A 21,189-nucleotide genomic window follows, 5' to 3' on the forward strand; every position below is an offset into this window, starting at 1 on the left:
ACCTTCACCCAGTGACAGATAGAGATAGAGACAGAGACCCACATCAGAGCACTGGACTGAGCTCCCAAGGTCCAGTTGAAGAGCAAAGGAGAGAGAAGATCAGCAAGGAAGCCAGGACCACGATGGGTTAGTCAATCAACCTTTCCTCTCTTAGAACTGGAGGGAGAGGGGGTACGATGAGTTGGGGAGCAGAAGGGAAATGGGAGGAGGGGAGGAAGTGGAAATTTTGAATGGTATTATTTAGAAAGCAATAAAAAAGGGAAAAAAAGAGGGCACCAAATGACAAATATGATTAGATGAAATTAAAGGGTCCCACACTGCAAAATAAAAAGTTAGTAGAGTAAAATAAAAACTGTTACCACCTGTATTTCACATAGGAGACTAATATTCAGAATCTACAAAACTCTCAACTCATAGAAGTTAAAAAAATATATTGAAAGAATTTTTCTCTTATATTCTTGGTTATGAGCCAAGACATTTTTCTAGCCCTGAATGGGTATTCCACAATAGGAAAAATTAAAGAGAGCTAATAAATAATTTGTAAATGTTCGGCACTCGTAGTTTTCATAGATATGCAACTTAAAGCAATGAAGCTATTCCACTTGACATCAGTCACAATAGTCACTGTGATTTGAGAAAACAATAATAAATGCTGATGAGAATGTGAACAAATAGGAAGTCGTTGAGAGTGAAAATCAGATGACAATCTGGACTCATCCCATGAACATTAATACTGAATCTACACAAGTTATAAATGGAACTTCCATATGTACTGGTTCTATATTGTGGGTATTTTCTGTAGTTCAGTAATAAATAGGACATGGGAGTAACTTTGCGACTTGATCAATTTAATTCTTCATGATTGTAATCAAACAGGTTCAGTTGTATAATATGGAAAAGCCAATCCTCAACTGCTTCAACTACTGCAAGTTCCTATGAGCTTGTAGCATATTGTGTATTTCTTGGCCAAACTTAGACATTAATGACTGACAGTGTTCCTCTTCAGCTGCTCCACAAATTGTTTGTGTAATTTCTGCTGAGTTTCTAGGAGATGTTTTTCTAACCTGAAACAATGATCCCTTTCACAAGTTGCTAACACTAAAAAAGGTCAAGGAAAGGGCTCAAAAGTTGTGTGATATTTGGCACAATAGGCTTCTCTATTCCAGGACCCACCTAAATAAGGACAAGGCAGAGTTCTGCAAGAACAGCCAACCCCTCAGCTGCCCACACATGAACATGTATACCTATCTTTCTACTTTCCTCCTCCTGTGACTTTCCCAAAAAAAAGTTCACCAAGGCCAGCCCTGGTCAGGTCCCTCATCTCCAAATCCTGCTCATTGTGTATTTGTAGACACTAGAAAACTATCCCCTCAATAAACATTAGGCATTATTCACAATAGTCAGGTGTTCCCTGTCTTTAACTTTCAACTCCATGATTCCAATGAGAATGTGTATGATTTTCATAGAACCAGAGAAAACTAACAAATGCAAATACACTAACCATTCAGAATACATCTATTATCACCTTAGGGGGTGAAAAACCACAACTGCTTACATTACAGAATTTCATCTCATCTATAGCAAAGGACTTTTATTTAGTGATTTTTGTTTTGTGAGATTATCTCCATATGTTTCAAAATGGAGCATCAAGCAAATTGATATGCACATCACAGCAAAGTGTTTCGTGTGAATGAAGTATCATTTAAATTAACATCCATGTGACCCTTTGTACTTTACCTCATCCACATATTCTTCAAATTTCTACCAAACCCATACAAAGGCTATGAAATTGTGAAAGACTGATATTGCTTGGGACATTAATGACAGCTCATTATATTTGCAGTTTTGTACCTCTCACAACATAAAAAAATAGGCTCGTAGAGTAAAACAAAAGTAGTATCATTTGAAGACCCATTTAAATAAATAAATGCTAAGCATTTTGTTCTTTCTTTGCTTTTTTGAGAAGTTACTTCATGTACCAGTCTTAAAAGTCATAGAACTCATCCTAGAACTCATTAGAAAACATGGCTGCTCAAGAACTCACAGTAATTCAATTGCCTCAGAATCCAAGTTCTGGGATTAAGGTGTGTTAAACCACACCTGGTTATCTGCTAATCAATTTTTGAAAAATAAATGAAACTATGCTCATGAGGACTAGTGAAGCTATCTTTGTGATTACCTGGTCCTACAATTATTTGGATTCTCAATTGCCACTTTTCTTTCTATAACACAGAGGAACATGAAGAAGAGCAGTCTATGAAGTCTTCTAGGTCTATGATAACATAGCTTCTCTAATATGAACCTTATTGGGGAATTCTGAACAGCCTTTGTGTGCCCAAACAGGCTGTCACTCTTGTTTGTCTCTTACTATGCATCCCTCATTGGTGTCCTAACTCCCTGCAGAACTGAAAAAAGCATTCATCTCTGGATTATATACATGATAACACATGCAGAAAACCATGAATAGAGGTTTCATTGAAAAGTAGACAAAACATTTTTTTAGCCTCAATGAAAGAAAGAACTGGGACAAAAACATACATGAGGGCAGAGAAGCAAAATTCCCCCTCATTACAACTAACATGGTAAGTGTCACAGTTATATCAAACTAGAGCTTAAACAATAACAGAACTTTATTTCTAATATCTTGACAATGCCTGAATCACATCAATATTGTCCAAATTTCCTGTTTTAGAATTGAGAAGTGAGACACTCACAACCTACTCTCCACTACATCCTGCTAGGCTAATGTCCCAAACAAAAGGTCAGGTCACTAGTAAGGACCTGAAAAGTGCCTTTGTTCTACCTTCCTTATAAAGTCTCTGGCCTTGCTTCTCCCAACACAGACTTGGGAGCAACTCCAAAGACTCCTCCAAGATGCTGGTGGTCCTACTCACAGCAGCCTTGTTGGCCCTGAGCTCAGTTCAGAGAGCAAATGCAGGTATGAACTAGGGTAGACATTGGTTCTGTGAAATGGGAATTGGGCAACACACTGAAATACAAGGCTGGGAGAAGTGTAAAACGATAAATAAGAAACTGAGGTAAAGGATTAGGAAAACATATTACAATATTTATATTTTCATTTGGCTCTGGATCTTAGACTTTGCTTATAGTAAAATTTAGGAAACTAATTTACAACAAAATAGCATGAGTGAATTTGTGAAATAACCTTTTTCATGGGGGAATGATGCATGGTATCATGATACAGGTAACAGAGGGAAGCTCATTTCTCAAGGAGTTATGATAAACCAATAGTAAATGATTCTAACTTTTCTCTATAGATGAAAGCAAAATCTGAAAGAAGCATGGATGATTTAGAGACAAGGAAAAATATAATAACATTGAGACTGTATACAATCAGCTAGAAATATCAGTGAATAATTTCTTAAATTATTTTTGAGCACGTGTGTGCATGCAGAACTGTCTGTGTATGTGTGTACATATATGAGTGTGTGAGAGATAAGGAGGGAGACAACACACAGATACAAAGTCATGGAGACAGAGAAAGGGAGACAGACAGAGAGAGACAGAGACAGAGACAGAGAGAGAAAGAGAATGGTTGAACATTTTTTCACATTTCAGTCAGAAGAGAGCATATTGTCAGAAAGATTTGCATTTCTACCATATGATTCCAAGAAATGAATACAAATCCTGAGACACACACTTTTACCCACTGAGATATCTTCCTGGGCCTCTTTTTCTATTTTAATGACCCATAAGCAATAATCATTGTTCTTGACAAAGTATTTACAGCAATGATTATACTTACTTCATATATGAAATACCTGCGGATATATATCATATAACAAATGAGAACATGAGCAAGGAAGTCAGGACCACAAGACTGGGACTGATAGAACATGTGATCAAATCGGACTCTGTGAACTTGGTGGACAATGAAGGAGGACTGAGAAGCCAAGGACAATGGCACTGGGTTTTGATCCTACTGCATTTACTGGCTTTGTGGGAGCCTAGTCTGTTTGGATGCTCACCTTCCTAGAACTGGATGGAGGGCATAGAACCTTGGACTTCCCACAGGGCAGGGAACACTGACTGCTCTTTGGACTGGAGAGGGTGGGGGAGGGGAAGGAGGGAAGGGGAAGAAAAAGGGAGGAGGGGAGAAGATGGAAATTTTAATTAAAAAAAAAAAACCTTACCAGTAAGCCATGAGTCTTATGGCAATACAGAAAATAATAAAAATGGATTAATTTAAAAAAAAAAAACAAGTGAAGGTAATGAAGAAAAATATAAAGAATATGAACTAGTCAGACTGAAATTCCCATAAAGAATGAAGACTAACAGTAAGGGTTGCCAGAGATACTTAGAATCAAAATAGTCATTGTTCCTGATCATAGAAACCATTCTAGAAGCTGTGTCTATAGCACTGTCATAAAATAAAATATTTCTTAGTGGCTGTGAAGATGTTATCAAAAGTCATTTGTTATTCCATCAGAAAAATATTGTAACTAACTTTTCGCTACTCTTGTGCTTATTTTCTAGAGATCATCAATGAAGACTCTTCTGCTCAGCTCTTAGGTAGGGCCAGATTCATCCTATATTAACTGAGAAAGCATCATTTACTTCTGTAATTATACAGTTCTATAACATCTCATAAGTTTATTATTTTGTAAAGGTAACATGTGATAGCTTACCCTGAGATATATAGAAAGCTCCCCTGCATTGTCTCTAAGACCTAGAAGAGGTCAATACACTGGAAGAGTAGAAAGCCAGGCTTTGTACCAGGAACATTTTGTCTCTTCTACAGATGAAACAATGGCTTGCATATGAAAAGCATATTGAGTGTCCTCATTTAAAATTGTCCATGAAACTATGGGTTAGTCAGAGAATTTTTTCCCATTGATACCTTTTAGAATTATAAGATTCTACACTAGATAGATATGTAATTTCACAGATCTCAAGCTCTCTCATCTTTGTAAAATTTATTTTTCTCACTCAGCTCTGCACCCACAGCTTAGTAATATATACAAAAGCACTACAGGAAAACTGAATGGAACATCTTTTAGTCTCTTTCCTATATTTCTTTTTATTCTCCACAGAGTTACAGTAATCAAAACAACATGCTACATTTAAGAATAGAGCTTTGCTGTCACAATAGGCTACATTGCCTAATTCTAAACAATATCATTTAAAAATCCTTTCACTTTCATCACTTCTGTCTGAGAATTGTAACGAAAATAAAACCACCTTTAATGATCAAATTTAAGAAGAAATATTTGCCTGAAGAGTTGAGCCATAAGAAAGTTATTATGACAAATATTTACAAATTACATTTCAAAAAATAAGGCTCATAAATTTAGGAAGGAAAGGCATTTTGACAGAAAGAGAAAAGTAAGCTTCTTTGACATGGATCTATGTCCCTGCAGAAGGAGAGCAAAAAAGCCACGGCAAAGGTCAACAGCATCAGGGATCCCCTCAGGATTCTGAGAATGATGAAGAAGGTGATGAAGCTGGAGATGATGAGGATGACAGTGGAGAAGAGAAACCACCACATCATCCTCGCCCTCCTAAACCTGGAAAACCACATGGCCCACCCCCTGAGGGAGATAAGGAGAAACCTCACCCTCCTAAACCTGGAAAACCACATGGCCCACCCCAGGAGGGAAATGAGGAGAAACCTCGCCCTCCTAAACCTGAAAAACCAGAAGGCCCACCTGAGGAGGGCGAGGGCGGTGATGATAATGCCAATGGCGGTGATGAAGAGGTAAGTAACCTCTAGAAATTTTCTGCATAAATAAAAGGTTCATTAGCTCGACAAAAGTAATCAGACACTTTATCATTCTAACAAAGATGTGGGATTCCCTCTGCTTGCTGTGAATAACATTGGTTAATAGGAATCTTCTTTAGGTCTATAGATAGTGCAGAATAGAGCTAGTCAGGAATACTAAACTGAATACTGGGAGAAAGAAGGCAGAGTCAGTGAGAAGCCATGGAGTTTCCAGAGGAGAAAGGCACGTAGCCCCCAGCTGGAACCTAGTTGTTAGGTCACGACCTCGTGGTGATGAGCAACTTTATGTAGATGGGTTAGTTTAAGATATAAGAGGTATCTAGCAATATGCTTAAGTGACTGGCCAAGCAGTGATTTAAATAATATGGTTTCTGTGTGCTTATTTTGGGGCTGAACACTAGGGAATGAATGAAGAGCCTCCTGCCAACAGCACAGTCTGAAACTCTAGAGATCACCACCGTCTTCCAAAAGGTCTAAATATCTTAGACATCTAAAACTTAAAAGTCCTCTATACCTTGATTTCTGTGACAAATGTTATTTAAAGTCACTCTCCATCAAATGTCTTTACACTAACAGAGTTCGATATCCAAAAAACTAACAGATATATCAGAAAATATTTGTATTGCAGGCTAGATCCTTCTTTTCCCTGACCTCATTTATCTGTTTATTTATTGCAGGCGGAGTAGAAAGCAATTACCTTTAATGTCATTTCAATGAAGCAATGATGTTGTAAGGGAACCTTCAACACTCCAATAAAATATTTATCATGCAAATATTCTTTGTTGTTTTCTTAGTTTGAGCATATATGAGTGAAATCTGGGGACTGTGGCCAAACCAAAGGCTATTATAGAACACTTCAATCAATTTCATTAGAAAAGGTCCTACTTTCTCCATTTATGAATCAGTCCATTATCATTTGAGACCCCCTTTTTTTTTCTTCTTACCTGTAGTTGTGCCCACAACTTTGCTGTATTTCCCAGATATTTCTGATTTTAGTAGGAGACTTCATATAAGACATGATTTTCAGTATTAAAATATATGGAGATAAAACTACCTAAAACATGCTCATAGTATGTCCTGTGTGTTATCTGAACAGAGCCCTATAGAATAGCTGCCTTGGAGAACCTGCAAAATAGTTCTTTGTTTCTTTTCTCACAGGTAACACTCTCTGTTTACCTGTTCACTATTTACCTGTTAAGAAGTTGCTGTTTTTGCAGCGGGTGTTCTTTTGGGCACTAAAGTGTCAACCAACTCACATTCTTCCTTGACTTGGACAGTCCTATAAATATCATGGCTTCTTAGGGACCAGATGTTCATGATTTTCATCTCCGTAGAATTTTTATAAATGTGTACCTCGTCCTAAACAGCATATTAAATTTTTAAATATTTTATGTATACCTTAGAGCAATCTTTCCAACTTATTTATTTAGGGTTTGTAAATGTTCATTCATTGATTTTTAAATTTTGGTGAATTTTACCTAGAAAGGTAAATACAAAATGTTTAGATGTTCCACAAGTTGAGGAATTATTAAACCTTCCAAATAGTTGAACCTTAAATTTTAGACTCTTTATTTACTATTTTTGGATGCTCTATGCAAATTTTTATTATTTTACCTAGATCATATTCTTCTTTTTCTTCTTTCACAAAATTGTTTATGAAAACTAGAGTGATGCTCATGGAAGTAGCACAGTGGGAGATTCATAGAAATGATAATTTGGTGTCATTCTGAAATTTTGACACTTAAACTACTGTTAGCATAATTCTTTGGATGGCCATGAATCCAATATGACAAAGAACAATATAGATAATATGCCATGATAGGGTAAGATTTATATGTATATTCATAGACACATGCTAACCACATTTATCTACAATATTGACAAAGCAATGTCATAATGAAACCGTGAATATTCAGGACTGTCAGTATTCTGAATAATTTATCAAACAGTCTTCTGCTCCAGAAGAGTCTTCTGCTTACTCATTAACAAGCTTTGCATATCTAAACCAACATTATCAGCAATCCTAATAGCTATAATATCTCCTTTATGAGAAAAGAGGATAATCTCTTCACAAATGTTCCATGAAACTCAGGAATCTATGACACTAAGCTGAAAGCCATAGTTTGGAGTTGGATGCATGACAGAGGTTAAAAAAGTATTCAAAACTCCAACAATAGGCCGGGCACTGGTGGCGCACGCCTTTAATCCCAGCACTTGGGAGGCAGAGGCAGGCAGATCTCTGTGAGTTCGAGACCAGCCTGGTCTACAAGAGCTAGTTCCAGGACAGGCTCCAAAACTACAGAGAAACCCTGTCTCGAAAAAAAAAAAAAAAAAAAAAAAAACAAAACAAAAACAAAACAAAAAAAAAAAACCTGCAACAATATATGAAAATTTGTGAATAAAAATATCATAATTTACTCGAGGTAAAATATTCCTTTTAGGCAAATTATTTTCAGGCACATACCTACAATTACATTATTCTGAAGAAAAAAACTAAAATGCCTCAATACATGGAAGAAAATATATTTCTTATATTTTTTGTCTTTAATATCTTACCATCATTATTTATTTCAAACCTTTTGTCTCATATTTAATGAAACTTTGACAATTTCACACATATCTGCATTGATTTCTTCATTCCTGAGTCTCCTCACAATTTTCCCCCAAAGTCCCCACACAGTCAAAATCCTTTCTTCATGTCTACCTTCATATCTATAGCCATATCCATATCTATATCTGTCCAACTATGAAGTCTGCTGAAAATTGCTAGAAGACAGTTGATTCACAATTTAACTAATACCTCATCCTTGGCAACATGTAGCCTATAAATATAGGTTCAAAGCTGTCATACAACTCTGTAGTAGAGTACTTGTTGACATGATTGAGCCCTAGACACATACTTCAGTGCATAAATAAATAATTCATTTTACCTTCCATAAGTTACTTAATCTTCAAAGAAACTATGCATGTTTTCAAATTACAGTCCAATATGACTTTGTGTTTTTTAACAGCTCAAGTCAGTATGCACTGTTCTCTGAAGTCCATTTAAGAATAAAAATCGGTCAGCATGTTCTTGTCAGTTTCTTGATATGTCATCAAGTTCATGCCATAAAGCAACTTTAGGGATGCATGTTGCATCATGTGGCCCTTTCATAATGCACAGTATGATCCAATAAAGTCAGCATTTATTAGGTCTAACATTTAACAAGAATTATTTACTTTGTTTTGTGTCAATGGGTTTCTCCTGCATGTATAACTGTGTACCATATGCATTTAGTGTCCATGGAGGAAAAGAGAATATCTGGAACTAGAAATATAAATAGTTGATAGGTACTATATGGATGCTCAGACACAAAACCAAGGCCTCTGAAAGAGAAACAATTAGTCTTAACTGCTGATCCATCTCTGCAGCCCCAATGAAATATTAATTTTACATATCAGCTCTTCTAAATAGAAGATTTTATGCCCACACAAATACACATAGAAATTGTGTCATAATTAGGTCATATTGTTCAGTTTCTAAGACCCCATGATGCATTGTTGCCTTCAAATAGCTTCAACGTGTTGATGAAAAACATGCTTTTCCTATCTACAGATTATACTATATTTTTAAATTTTAGGAAAATATATTATGCACCTAGGATTTTAAGGCAATGTTCCTGAAGAAAATATCATCTGTCATCCCAAAACTCCATATAGAGAAACTAAAGTATTCCCTGGAATGTAAGAATAGTAACCGAATCTAGTAATGTTAGCCTAAAGCTGTGTTTGTATAATACACTTTAAATTTTCATAAGCACACATTTGCATGCCAAATCTGTCAAAAAGAGTTATTAGAAAAATATGTAGATCAACTTCTTAAACATGAAGCTCATTCAAAATAACCAATTACTTTATTCCTTTTTCTTAAAGGATCAGTTTCCATTAATACATAATTTCTTTTTGATTAAGAGAATGATAAATGATTTTTTACCATTTATTATCAAACAAAATCCATGAAGAAATGTTAAAGGACAAAGGAGGACCCTGAACTGAGTCACTAAGTCACCACTTATACCATCTTTATTTGTTCTTGGATTGGAAAGTAACCTCTCCCTTGTTCATGTCCATTCTCAATGAAAACCCTGCCTCTTGGACCAAAACACTCCTCTCTATTGGCTAGTGGACCACTGACAGGCTTCCTGTAACGCCGCCTTTCATTTTATTTTAGAAGAAAGGTTCTAACTCTAACACAACAAAACTATATGCAATGAAAATTATTATCAATAATTGTCCAAAAAGAAAACCAAAAATAATCAGCTTTAACAAAATTGAAACTACATACAACAAGAACAATTATCAAGTAAGAAATACATTCTCAATGTTCAGTCCCAAAGTAATTGGCAAATTTATAGAGATTACTCCATTAACTGTCCTCTCCTGAAGAGTCCAATGTTTAGTAACTAATATGCATTTGCAAAGATTCATGAGAATCTCACTGTCACTGTCTAGTCTTCATCACAATCATAGGGTCAAGAAGGAAATAATATTACTTGAGTAGGCAGAAAGAACAAGCCAGTAACTTGCAAAAATATGTGAAAAGTAACAGAAAATGATTTATTTGTAGACAGACATGCAAGTTTCCTCTGCAACAGTGGGGCATTGATCTTTAGCCTACAAGCCTAGAATATCTGACAGATTTTTTTTCATTATATATTTTTTATTAATTTTTTTATTAAAAATGACTGCCTCCTTCCCACCTCCCTTTCCCTCCCCCTACCCCCACTCCCTACCCCCCACTCTTCTCGCCCTCCCTCTCCAGTCCAAAGAGCAGTCAGGGTTCCCTGCCCTGTGGGAAGTCCAAGCCTCCCCCCTCTATCCAGTTCTAGCAAGGTGAGCATCCAAACAGACTAGGCTCCCACAAAGCCAGTAAATGCAGTAGGATCAAAACTCAATGCCATTGCCCTTGGCTTCTCAGCAGCCCTCATTGTCAGCCCTGTTCAGAGAGTTCGGTTTTATCCTATGCCTTTTCAGTCCCAGTCCAGCTTACCTTGGTGAGCTCCCGTTAGATCAGCCCCACCGTCTCAGTAGGTAGGTGCACCCCTCGCGGTCCTGACTTCCTTGTTCATGTTCTCCCTCCTTCTGCTCCTCCTTTGGACCTTGGGAGCTCAGTCCAGTGCTCTAATGTGGGTCTCTGTCTCTATTTCCATCCATCGCCAAATGAAGGTTCTATGGTGATATGCAAGATATTCATTAGTATGGCTATAGGATTGGGCCATATCAGGCTCTCTCTCCTCATCTGTCCAAGGACCTAGCTGGGGACATCTCTCTGGACCCCTGGGAACCCTCTAGAGTCAAGACTCTTACCAACCCTAAAATGACTCCCTTAATTATGATATATACTTCCCTGCTCCCATACCCACCTATGCTTTATCCCAAGCATCCTATTCCCCCAAGCTCTCCCCATCCTCCCCTTCTCACTTTTCTCTCCCAATCTCCCCTTTCCCCCATCCCACCCCACCCCCCAGTTCCCAAGTTTTGCCCGGCAATCTTGTCTACTTCCAATATCCAGGAGGACAACTATGTGTTTTTCTTTGGGTTCACCTTCTTATTTAGCTTCTCTAGGATCACAAATTATAGGCTCAATGTCCTTTATTTATGACTAGAAACCAATTATGAGTGAGTACATTCCATGTTCATCTTTTTGGGTCTGGGTTACCTCACTTAGGATAGTGTTTTCTATTTCCATCCATTTGCATGCAGTGTGGAATATATACATATTAGAGTACTACTCAGCGGTAAAAATAAATACTGACAGAATTTTTTTAGAAGCAGGAAATTTTGACGGACTGTCTATACTGTCTTGGCAATTTCAACAGTTGCATTTCTTTGTGCATTCATTATCTAGTTTAGACAGAATATTGTCAGTAGTTGAGGCAAGGGCAGGTTCTTGCACTAATGGCTTCCATGTACCACAAAGACGTAACTACACATGGTGATTCTTCAATGCCTATCATCCTCTTACATTTAGATAGGTAGTGTTAGAGAAAATGATTCTCATGACAACAAAAGTCTATGTTATTAGAACATTTCAAATGTCGTGTTCTATATTTCTTTGAATAATTTGAATTGCCTATCTTTCTTAAGTATACCTATGTATACCAGTAAAACCTGACTAATATGATTTCTTTATTATCCTACATAATATTTAAGGACTGAAAATTCACATTGCATAAATGAACAAGGTATATAGGTACAAGCTGTATAGGTAATATCTTATGAAAAATAGAAACAGATGACCAATATAAGGACAATAACCTCAAATTTGTAACAATGTAGAAAAATATTAAAAGCAAGTATAAACATATATCAAGTATAACAAAAATAATATTGAATTTGTATCAAAATATAAAAATACCTTAAACAGAAGTAGAAACATATACAGTATAAAAAGTATAAGAAAAGTAACCTTAAATTTCTATCTATTTACAAAATGTATACCAGTGTAAGTAGCTTAGATGGAGTAGTTGATTTTTTTAGATTAAAATTAGAATAAATAATCTACTTTTCATTCTATCAAATCTAACCAGCTTTTTTAATAAACTTGTTAGCAACTTGTTACTAACAACCACCATGTAATGACAAATAACATGACCCAAGAACAATGAAAAGCATTGTAGGGACATAGCCCCACCCATTGGGGGCATGTTCGCCTCGGGCTAATGTTTACGGATAAATCTGCCGGGCGTGAGCCCAGCAGCCCTTTTTTGTCTTTTGCTCCGCCGCGGGAACCTGTGGTCCTGTAAGTCTATTTCCTTATTAAAGCTGTATATATCTATATAATCTGTCTACATTCATTTGCTCCGCCACATTTGGCGTCCCAACGTCGGGCTATCTTGCCCCCGACCCGGCACAGGGGGGGCGCAAGCTCCACCTTTCCCGGCTAGTTGCCTGAGCTCAGGAAGGCGATTTACAGCGTGCTCCCTGCTCGCTTTCCCTTCCCCCACTCCAGGCCACTACGGTCGCAGAGCAGCAACCCCCACAGAGCAGTTAATAGCTCCCTGCTTCTTCCAAACCCTCACTGCCTGATTTAACTGAAGCACCCGCGGTTTTGAAGTAAAAGCCACCAACCCCTTTCCTTAACAGGCAGTACAATAATTTTTGTTTTGAGTTAATTGTTTCAGACCGGCTCTGGCTTAGACCACGTGGACTCAGGTGCATTTCTTTAGCCACCACTGGCAGGAAAACTTCATTACAGGTACATAATTTTCTTTTATAAATAAGAAAAATGTCTGAAAACATTACCATTCAAGACTTTAACAGCCTTTTCAGTTGTACCATGTGGGAGATTTTACAAGAAGTGTCTGTCAGCCCACAGATATGGATTTTTCTGGGATTCGTAGTTTTCCTTGGTACTGTATGGTTTGATAATAGAAATATGATAAAGTCTTTACGAGACGAGGTTGAACGCTTAAAAACAATTGAGAATGACAACAATCTTCTCAAAAATCAGTTTGAAGTTCTCCAGGCAGAGAACAGATCTTTGTTTAACACAACTCGACAAACTGAAAAAAATTTAGAAGAGGTACAGGCTGATGTTAAGGAGAAATTCATTACTATGGAAGAGGGAACAGCTGATTTGAGTTGTAAGCTTCAGTCCCTTTCAGTAGGAACTGAAATATTAACGGCTGATATTAAGGAGAAATTCATTACTATGGAAGAAGGAACAGCTGATTTGGATCGTAAGCTACAGTCCCTTTCAGTAGGAACAGAAACATTAACTGAGAGAATCAAAACTGCTGAATGTGACAATCGGATTTTGTCTAAAGCTTATGACAGATTGACAGAAAGATTATCTGTACAAGAAGGCACGGTATATGCTATAAAACTTATGTCCAAAGATGAGACATTATCTCTAATGGACAAACTTCATACTTTAGAATCCTCAATGAAGGCTTTAGAACATAATTCTGGACAGGAGATTCAGACATTAAAGAAGGCAATGGTGAATAGAATTGAAAAGATTGAGGAATTTCTAAATTCTGAGGAAGAAGAGCAAGAGGTAGAAAGGCATATTTTAACTAAATCTGTGGGTAAATCCCTCCGGGACAATTCCCACAAAGCTCTACCTACAGTTCTACCTGCCTTTCCAGTTGTAACAACTGAGAAAGTAGTTGGTTCCAGAAACCCTAGGTTCATCAAGGAAGATACATGGGAACCTGTCCGTATGAATGATCTCAAAGAAATTAAACAGGCTGTAATGACTTTTGGAATGAATGCCTCTTTTGTTAAAGAGATGCTAAGGTCTTGGGCCACCACGAATAAGGTCACGCCCTCTGACTGGTTTCAGCTGAGCTCTGCTGTCCTTGAGAGTGGAACGCAATTAAAATGGAAATGCTTATTCAGGCAAGAGGCTAGACTTTTAGAACAGCAAGAAAGAGCAAAGGGAACTGAGATTTCCATAGATCAAATTTTGGGAGAGGGGCTATTTTCTGAGCCTCAGGAACAAGCTAATTTGGATGAAAACATACTCTCCGTGTGTACTACAGCAGCCTTAAGGGCTTGGGACAGGGTGCAAGACCCAGGACAGAGGATGGAATCATTTGTCAGAGTTAAACAGGGTCAGAGAGAACCCTTTAGTGACTTTTTACAAAGAATAACTAAAGCTGTACAAATAGGGATATCTGACCCAGAAGTAAGACGTATAATGATCGAGACTTTGGCTTATGAAAATGCAAATGTGGAATGCAAAAGGATTTTGGGACCTTTAAAGCTCAGATCAGCGCCATTAGAAGAATGGGTCTTGCATACACTAGATGTTGATACATTTGACTATGGCACTGAAGCATGGGTAGAAGAAGCAATTTCCAATGGTAAAAGGAGACATCAGAATACCAAATGTTTTAATTGTGGCAAAATGGGTCATATGAAAAGGAATTGTAGACAACGGATTTTCAGGAATAATAATAATGCATCTTCTAGAAATAACAGAAATAGGAGGACTCAGCCTTCAGGTTTATGTAGAAGATGTGGAAAGGGCAGACACTGGACGAATGAGTGCAGGTCTACAAGAGATAGACAAGGCAACCTGATACAGACGGGAAACGTGAGAGGGGGGGCCTCACAGGCCCCCATGGCAAACATGGTTCAGTCATTTCCAGTTACTACAGAGAACGTGACTCGTCAGGACAATTAGAAAGCCCCATGCCTACTGTTACAAGCAATAATGATCAGAAAGATGAGTTCCGTGTGTTTTGGCAAACTTCTATAAATGACCAAAGACCAAAGCTGAGAGTGTGTGTAAATGGCATTTTTATTACTGGCCTGCTGGACACAGGTGCGGATGTAAGTATCATTACCCCAGAATCTTGGCATCCATATTGGCCTCTTCAGAATGTAAATGTTCAGCTCCTGGGAATTGGAACCCTATCTCGAGTAAGGCAGAGCACGAGATGGGTTGAATGTATAGGTCCAGAGGGACAAATAGGAAAATTAAGGCCATATGTAGCCAATATTGCAATGAATTTATGGGGTCGTGACCTATTACAACAATGGAATACCCAAATTAACATCCCTGCTACTTCTAGAGCCTATATTTCTGGGGATAATATTAAAAGATATTACAAACGGAGAAAACCGGCCATTCGGGCTGTACAAGAACAAGCAATTGATGTCCCTTCAGAGATACCAACAGCCTTGCCTTTAAAATGGTTGACTGAGAAACCAATATGGACAAAGCAATGGCCTTTAGCTGAGGAAAAGTTACAGGCTTTAGAACAGTTGGTACAAGAGCAATTAGATGCTGGACATATAGAAGAATCTACCAGCCCTTGGAATTCTCCTGTATTTGTGGTTAAGAAAAAATCAGGTAAATGGAGAATGGTGACAGATCTCAGGGCTATCAACAAGGTTATTCAACCTATGGGCCCTCTGCAATCTGGAATTCCTTTGCCCTCTTTATTGCCGAAAGGATGGCCTCTCATAGTTATTGATTTAAAGGATTGTTTTTTCACTATACCTTTACAAAAAGAAGATAGAGAAAAATTTGCCTTCACAGTGCCTACTTATAATAATTCTCAACCTTCGAGGAGGTACCACTGGACCGTCCTCCCCCAGGGTATGTTAAATAGCCCCTCCCTGTGCCAATATTTTGTGAATCAACCATTGCAAATAATACGCAAGAAATTTCCCAAATCGATAGTATATCACTACATGGACGACATTTTGTTATCCGATTCAAACATGGATACCTTGAACAGACTGTTTGAAGAAATAAAAATACTTTTACCAAAATGGGGATTGCAAATTGCTCCTGAAAAGATTCAGAAGGGAGATTCTGTTAATTATTTAGGTTATAAAATAGGTTTACAAAAAATTAAGACACAAAAGGCACAAATTCGGAGAGATCGCCTACGGACTCTTAATGACTTTCAAAGACTATTAGGGGACATTTCCAGTCTACGGCCAGCTATTGGGATAACACCTGATCTAATAATTCATTTGAACAAAACCTTGGATGGTGACAAAGATTTAAACAGTCCCAGAGAATTAACAGCTGAAGCAGAAAAGGAACTGACAATGATTGAGGAAAAATTACAACAGGCGCATGTGGACAGGGTAAATCCAGAGCTCGACTGTATTCTCGTCATACTACCATCAAAAATTTCCCCTACAGGAATTTTAATGCAGAGAGATGATATTATCTTGGAATGGATCTTTTTACCACATAAACCAAGTAAGAAACTGAAAACTTATGTAGAAAAAGTCTCTGAGTTAATTATAAAAGGCAAGTTGAGACTTCGTCAACTAGCAGGCATAGACCCAGCAGAAATTATAGTGCCTTTCACTGCTGATGAACTAAAGAAATTATGGGAAGATAATGAACCATGGCAAAGAGCTTGTGCTAATTTCTTGGGAGACATTAATAACAACTATCCAAAAAGCAAGAGGCTTAACTTCATAAAGAGAACTTCTTGGATTCTTCCTCGAATCGTCCGTGATACTCCAATAACTGGAGCCCGTACGTTCTATACTGATGCCAATAAATCAGGGAAGGCAGGTTACAAATCAGAAGACTTGGGTAAGGTGGAACAAAGTCCTTATGATTCTGTCCAGAAGGCAGAATTATATGCCATTCTTATGGTGCTAAGGGATTTTAAAGAACCTATTAATATAGTTACTGATTCACAATATGCAGAAAGAGTTATTTTACATATTGAAACTGCTGAATTTATACCTGATGATACAGAACTAACCTCTTTGTTTATCCAGGTGCAAGATTTGATTAGGAACAGGCTTTGCCCTATGTACATAACACACATCCGATCCCATACGGGTCTGCCAGGTCCTCTAGCACAAGGTAATGCAGAAATTGATCAATTATTGATTGGTAGTGTGCTACAAGCCTCTGAATTTCATAAAAAACATCATGTTAATAGCAAAGGTTTGAAGAAAGAGTTTTCTATTACATGGCAACAAGCTAGGGAGATTGTAAAGAAATGCCCTACTTGCTCTTTCTATAACCAAACGCCACTGCCCGCAGGGGCTAATCCAAAGGGCACCCAAAGGAATGAAATCTGGCAGATGGATGTGTTCCACTTTGCAGAATTTGGCAAATTAAAATATGTTCATCACACCATTGACACGTATTCAGGCTTTCAGTGGGCAACGGCTTTAAGTTCAGAAAAAGCTGATTCAGTTATCACTCATTTATTAGAAGTCATGGCTATTATGGGTATACCTACACAAATAAAGACAGATAATGGTCCTGCTTATGTCTCTAGAAAAATGAAACGGTTTTTTGATTATTACAATATCAAGCATGTTACAGGTATACCATACAATCCTACAGGTCAAGCAGTCATAGAAAGATCAAATCGAACTATAAAGGATATGTTGAACAAACAGAAAGGGGTGGAAAACACCCCCAGAAATAGGTTACATAATGCTTTGTTAACCTTGAATTTCCTCAACGCTAATGAGAAGGGAACATCGGCTGCAGAAAGACATTGGATAATGGAAAAGTCTACTGAACTAAATCAACCAGTTTATTTCAAGGATGTGCTGACCTCACAATGGAAGCCAGGAGATGTGCTGCGTTGGGGAAGGGGATTTGCTCTTGTCTCCACAGGTGAGGAAAAATTGTGGATTCCAACAAAATTGATAAAGGTTCGTTTTGATGAAGAGAAGCCAGTTGGGAAAGATAAATAACAATTCAATCACATGGATGGCAATCATACTGATGGTAAGTAATACAAATAGGTTGGGGGCAGGGTTCTCTTCTTATCTCCACAGGAAAATACCCATCTTCAAAGAATTTAAGGTACCCCTAATATTTAATTACTGATGGAGGGACTTGTTCTGTAAGTATTAATTTATATATATATATATGTCTTAAACTTTCTTTGCTTTTCCTCATATCTGTGTCTTTCTTTATATGTCAGTATATGTCCTTGTTGTTAATGTTTAAATTTCCCATAACAAGCAACAAATTTTCCTACAGTAATCTTTGAAGTTTCCAGGATGAAGATGGGGCCCCACAACATCAACTCCATCTGGTTTTTATGACGTCATGATTTTTTTTTTAAAAAGCGCTAATATTAGACCTGTTTTTTGGTACCAACTACAAGAGACAATTTCGAATGGTGCACATTTTTGACAACACTCTGGTCGGACCTTCTCAAAATGCTCTGAGACTAGTTACAATTTTCTTAGGTCAAAGGTTAATTTGGGAATTTTACCATCATTTGCTTTCACAGGACCCCCTAAGAAGAACGTCGCCCCCATGTCAGCTAGAAGCAATCTTAGAGGACGACGTCCCCTCTCCCAACAGAGTTTGCCCTCAGGGTTGGGGACATCTTTTAGTGGTTGGTTTAGGGTTGAGGGGATGGGGTGATAATTTTTTGAAAAAAAAAAAAAAAAAAAAAAAAAAAAAGAGAGAAGAGGAAGAAGAAGGGGGATTAACTGGTTTTTTGGGATGATTGGTATTTGTGAATTACTGTTTATAGAAAATTGTACTGGTACTGTTTCTTGTATACTGATATGTTGAATATTGAATGTGAGTGTTCCTACCTCTATTTTTGTATGAGTATGCTTATAACTTTGTCTATATTGTATTGATACTTCTACCATATTACATTGTACATTTCTACCTCTGATACTATGACATTGTTTACAGTTGAAGATCATTGTCTTCATATATTGCACAGTTGTTTATTCTTTTAGTCTTCAAAGTTAGATAGGTATTGAGAATTATATGTTTGTCATATTTATTTTTAAGTTTATCAGGTCTTTTAGTTACATAGAGATTATATTTAGTATAGATAGTATGATCTTCAGCCTCTTCGAAGAGCTGTAGAAAATGGCCTTTAATCTAACCTAAAATTTCTATGCCAAAGAGACACAATTACTCCTGGCAACACCACTCTACTCCCGAGAGAACGTTGAGCACCAAAGACACTCCACTGGGAGTTTGTCTTCTTGGCAGAACTGGCCTTTGGGTTAAGAAAAGCCCATACCTCAACTTCTGACAAAGATACAGAATATCCCTAAGTGGATGAAACAGGATTGTCTTATCTTGCCAAGACAGGGTAGGATAGTCCTAAGAAAGTTCCTTGCCTTTAATAATGGTATGCCAGTTATGTTAGGCCTTAGCCAAAGTTGGTTGACTCAACATTGCAAACGAGACTTTGGGTGATTGCCCAGGTAGTCAGTTGTCTCTGTCAATTGTTGCACATTTTGGATATCTCTCGATTGTTAAGTAATCTTTATTCCCTTCTCAGATCTTTGACGGAGTTGAAGATTATATAATTGTAGTTACTCTCTATGTTATTTAGACTCCTTGAGATAGAATGTTTAGCAAAAGTTTTGTTCTCAATATTGTTTGTTATATTTATTATTTGTTATTATTGTATATAGTTGTATTTGGTTTGGTTCTATCTTATTTAGACAAAAGGGGGAGATGTAGGGACATAGCCCCACCCATTGGGGGCGTGTTCGCCTCGGGCTAATGTTTACGGATAAATCTGCCGGGCGTGAGCCCAGCAGCCCTTTTTTGTCTTTTGCTCCGCCGCGGGAACCTGTGGTCCTGTAAGTCTATTTCCTTATTAAAGCTGTATATATCTATATAATCTGTCTACATTCATTTGCTCCGCCACAAAGCATCAACCCCACATCTGAAAAATTTGGCTTTCTTCTTCTCTAATTTCTTCATGTTGTATGGAGCAAGACAGCAAATCCAGGGGACAATTGGGTTTATCTTGAGCCTTTGCCATCCAAAGCCAGTCTTAGTGTGGTGTTTACCAGCTTAGTGGCATTATGACATTCCTGGTACAATAATTGTTGTGGGGTTCTCATCCCACTTTGGAGACTTTATAATTGCTACTAGGATTATTATTTTTCACTGAAAAACTTAAATATATATGGTATATTATAATATATAATATAAATATAAGGTATATATGCTGTAAATCTTAGAGATGTTAAAGTACCATACTCATTAATTATGCCTGGTATATCCAGGATTAATTTCTAAATATCTGTTTAATTTCAATCGTGAAATCACGTACAGGAAGCTACATAAAACCTAAGGTTAGAATTAGTTAGAATTTAATAGTGCAATTAAAACCAACACCCAAAGTTTACATTTTAAGTTAGTACTTTTACCTAAAAAAGTTTTAAAGAATCAAAATAAATATGAGATATATGTGATTAGTGAAAATATATTAGTTCCTAGAATTTTGGTTACCTTCTGTCTCATATCAAATGTCTATGCAGAGATGAGACAGAGATTTTGAAATTTCTTTGTTGGAAACATGTTTGGGTTAGACAAGAAAGAGTCATACTCTAATTGGAAATCAGAATTTAATCTGTAATTGAGCTGGAATTAGATAAAGACCATCTGTTATTTAGAGACTGGAAAAAACAGACATTTTGAAATTTTACGCTGTAGAAATTATTATATACCATTAGGCCAGATTACTGCTTTAATGGTTTTCATTTTCTCTGGGTGGTTCTTCTTTCTTTTCTCAAGGCTTGTGTGTTCAAACATCTTTAGATTCCTCACTCTCTGTTTTATTTTTTTTCCTGGAAAGATTAAAAAAAAAAAGAATGACCCTCTCACAAGTGTAATTAGTTGAGTCTTCCCTTTTATCAGGTTTAATCATCACATCAGTTGATGAACTATCACCTCTCCTAATTAAGAGGTCTCTCCTGTTTGGACCTAACCTTTACCTATTTTGATGATATCTATAGCTTTTTTTTTCATATGCAAAGAGAATCAAAACCTCTTCCAAACATAACACATACACTGACTTTCACCTTCTTACAACAGATGTTCGAAGAATACCAGCTGCTTCAGTTTACTGTTGCTTTTTTCTGTTATCCAATGTTTCTCTGTAGCTGTTGTTCACCTTTCAATGGCATAGATAATTTAAATAAAGTATTGTCCAATTTTTTGTTAGTTGTTA

The 21,189-nt window shown here is 37.1% G+C and overlaps 1 pseudogene; it reads left to right on the forward strand.

Moving 5' to 3' along the window:
- The window catches only part of LOC130884831 (vacuolar fusion protein MON1 homolog B-like), a 100,280-nt pseudogene that overhangs the window by 38,323 nt on the left and 40,768 nt on the right, over nt 1–21,189 (forward strand).

The sequence above is a fragment of the Chionomys nivalis genome, chromosome 1, assembly GCF_950005125.1.
Source record: "Chionomys nivalis chromosome 1, mChiNiv1.1, whole genome shotgun sequence".
In the NCBI taxonomy this organism is placed as follows: domain Eukaryota; kingdom Metazoa; phylum Chordata; class Mammalia; order Rodentia; family Cricetidae; genus Chionomys; species Chionomys nivalis.